Here is a 3666-nt window from a genome sequence, read left to right on the forward strand (position 1 = left end):
TGGAGCCAGAAACCATTTTCATTCATACTGTCATACATAGGAATAAAGCATATGATTCATCCTCATATGCTTTCCAAGGACAAGCAACACTAAAATAAAGCACTAAAATAGGAAAAATAATTAGAATTAAAAGAGGTTCATGTCTATATATGAAGAGGTATACTGGTAATCATCTTGATTAACAGCAACACAAAAGTACTGTGAATTATGAAGCGTGTATATCAGCAAATAAGCATAACTGCCACTTCAGCAAACTTCCTCCAAAGTAAGCTCTTGGAGCAACATATATCTGCAACTGAGGTGTATATTGGTGCAAGTCAGTATCGATCAAAAGTTACTTTACACTACTTAACTAAATAATAGCAAAATGAAGATGAATTTCAACTCAAACACATTATAATGCCATCCAAGACCACTTCCAATACCATCTAAGAGAAAACAATATTCAATTATTGATCATTTTAATACCCTTCAAAGATATGCAAGTAATGGAGTTTAGTCCTTTCAGTCAAAAGTCATTTTCACCTATGCCTCTCTGAATCTGCTCTTCTATTAAAAGTGTTTGGACAAATTTCACACACTAGCACTTGGGGAAGATTTCTTCATCGTTATAGAAGTTGATAAGTCTAATATCTAGCCCTACAGATTCTCTAGTCGTTTCACAAAGCCTTTCTCCTGCAGAAAAATGACTTCTGCAACAGGAGGTCTAAAACATATATAGGGTCTGCAGATTTATTAAGTGAAAAAACATTTCTAACTTATATCATTCATTTGGCTTCAAAGCCACTGTAGATCTTCTTTAAATTCAAATATATGAGTTGCACATTGAGATAACTTTTGAAACTAACCATTGTCCCTATGGAAAAGAGGTTGTGAGCACAACAGATGGTGAGCAATCATAGAGCACAATCTAAAGTTAGGAGAGTAGATAAAATTCTTTTCCATTTCCATACTTCTAGACAAAATATTCTAGCCCCAAATGATCTGCTTACTAAACCATTATTGATTTATCTTTCCAAAAACTGAATTCATCTCAAACAATTGGACGTTTAACAAATCTAATTCACTAGCACTCACTGCCTTTAGGTTTTCGAAAGATACACAAACTTGGTATCAACGGAAAGATTCGCGCTACAAAACTATATTCACCTAATCAATCCTACAAAGGCTACTTTCAAAAATGCCTAAAAGGACAATGCTAAACGCATGTTTTAGCTAAAAGGTTACATATGCCAATATAATTACACAGGGGTAAGAACAACAGATCTTATGGGGATTAGAATAATGTGCATAATGTGTAAAAATTAAATACAGCTATTGCACTTTTAATTTTTTTTTTGCATTTTTAAGCAAAAGAGAAGTTCAAACACACTACCAAAGTAGAAACACATACATAGAAGGGATTGGAAGATTCATAAAGTTTGCACTCAAAACATTGTACAAATTTCAATGAATCTACAAGAACATTTCCCCTAGCTGCATCAAAGTCACTGGAACGAATTACTAATTAAAGATACATAATGAATTGTGAATAGACTCGAGACACAGAGTTGAAAACAAATGGTCATAGGAGGCCATTTGATTCAAGGCATCTTGGATTCCTATGGAAGCCCACATGCATTTCTGCAAATAAGATGCTTGCAATGTCGGCATTCCTCATTTGGGTTGCCATGTAAAGTTACATTTTCCACTGGGGTCATACCTTAAGAAAACGCTGGCATCCAAGTACATCCATTTTGTCATTTTGATTTATATTGAAACTAAAAAAGCAAGAATTTATCATGACAATCCTGGAGATGTTGCCCCTCATAACTATAATCAGTGCTTAAATTGGAGCAACAAGGACTGCTGATTGCCCATACATTGGCCGGACACCACAAAGACAGTAGAGAAGTTGAGGAAAAGAGTGCACCTGGGCACCAAGAAGAGCCATGAATTAAAGAAGGGAGTTTTCATGGCTTTTGGCCTGTGGCTCTGAAAGTGTGGAAGAAGAAGAAGTCAGTGACTCCATGTCTGATAGCCCATGCTAATGAATCATATATATATATATACACACACACATGAGGGTGAGGCAGAGTTAGCTCCTGGCCATACGTTTTTGAAGCATAGGTCCTACGTTCCCAGCAAAGGTGATGACATTGGCTCAGAAGCCAACAACTTCAGTTGACCTGGTCAGTACTGATTCTGACCAAAGGATTAAAGACGTCATCAGGATGATACGTTGTTGTATGGGAATAAGAAGAAAAAGACGAAGAGGAAGAAGAAAGAAGAAAAATGAGGAAATGGAACATTGCCTTAAACGCCAACCACCATGAAATTAACTCAATTGACGAAGAGGGTAGTTATTTCTGGCGTGCAAGTGGTAGCCTTTATTTATCGTCACTGTTATATTTATTGCCCAACCTCTTTTTTGTCTGATTACATGGACAGATGAGCAACTCATGTCCACTCATGTTTGATATTTCACTTAAGAGGCGGCTATCCCAATTTTACAGAAATTAGGCAATTTTAGAGAATGTATCAGGAATTGTACCACTGAGATTGTTTCTGCTTATACTCAACACCTGAAGACTCTCACTCATCTTAATCAAGCACTGGGGAATTGTGCCACTAAAGTCATCAAGCTCTGGATTAGCACTGAGCCCGTAAGATATATTTATTTATTGAGTAGGAATCAGTGTGACAGGCTTTTCAAGCACAAGCACTAAGCAGCAATAAAATAAAGCAATAAATAGGGAAAAATAATTAGAATTCAACGAGATACATGTCTATTGAGAGGTACTCGGGGTAATTATTTGATTCAAAACATGACAAAAGTATTTTGAATTATTAAGTGCCCATCACACATAAATGTGTATAACAGCAACTGAGCATTACAGCCACCAGAGAGGCCTTGCAGACTTCTGCAAACTTCCTTCAGAGTCAACTTGGAGAACATATCTCTGCAATTGAACTCCAGAAGAAAATATGCTTGAACCCCAGCTGCCAACAAATCCCAATACAGACACCAAATGAGTAAAATCTATCCAGACACCAAATCTATACAGCTATACAAGACAGCAGTAATACAATCAAAACCACACCAGCAGAATTCTGCTGGTGTTGCCATGTAGAGATACATAGCACGAATGCTTTGTAAAGTTACATTTGCCATTGGAGTCATACCTTAAAGAAAACGCCAGCATCCAATCATGTGGATCTATTTTTCATTTTGATTTATATTGAAACTAAAAAAGAAAGAGTTTGTAATGACAAACCTGGAGGTGTTGCGCCTCGAAACTGAAACTAGTGCCTTAGCTCCTGATTGCGGAATGCTTGTCTTCGACGATGTTCTTTTCGGAGATACAGTTGAGGGAAGATCCTAAAACCAATGTCATCAACATGTTTATAGCACCATATCCTCCACTTCTTCCAAAACATAAGAGGCCCAATTATAATTCCGAAGCCAAAAACAAATCCCAGTTCAGCGCTTATATAATTCCACTCAATCACAGTCCCAGAATTCGAATGAGGTTCTTCATATGTTGGAGGTGACAACCGTGGCTCCTCATGCGAGCACTGTGATTTCAAAGGGAAACCACATAATCTTTCGTTTCCATTGAAGGAATATTTTGAAAATGTAGCAAATTGCTTGATGAATGGAATCTGTCCCACCAATTGGTTGAA

General features: G+C 37.0%; 2 long non-coding RNA genes across 2 annotated transcripts; both read right to left on the reverse strand.

Moving 5' to 3' along the window:
• On the reverse strand, positions 1-2377 carry LOC132163949 (uncharacterized). Its single transcript, XR_009438339.1, has 2 exons — positions 1703-2377; positions 1-295 (listed from the first exon to the last, which is right to left on the reverse strand). It is a non-coding gene; the product is annotated as an uncharacterized LOC132163949 (long non-coding RNA).
• Positions 2378-2742: 365 nt separating this feature from the next.
• LOC132163950 (uncharacterized) lies at positions 2743-3660 on the reverse strand. Its single transcript, XR_009438340.1, has 2 exons — positions 3258-3660; positions 2743-2982 (listed from the first exon to the last, which is right to left on the reverse strand). It is a non-coding gene; the product is annotated as an uncharacterized LOC132163950 (long non-coding RNA).
• Positions 3661-3666: the final 6 nt, after the last annotated feature.

The sequence above is a fragment of the Corylus avellana genome, chromosome ca10, assembly GCF_901000735.1.
Source record: "Corylus avellana chromosome ca10, CavTom2PMs-1.0".
NCBI classification, from domain to species: domain Eukaryota; kingdom Viridiplantae; phylum Streptophyta; class Magnoliopsida; order Fagales; family Betulaceae; genus Corylus; species Corylus avellana.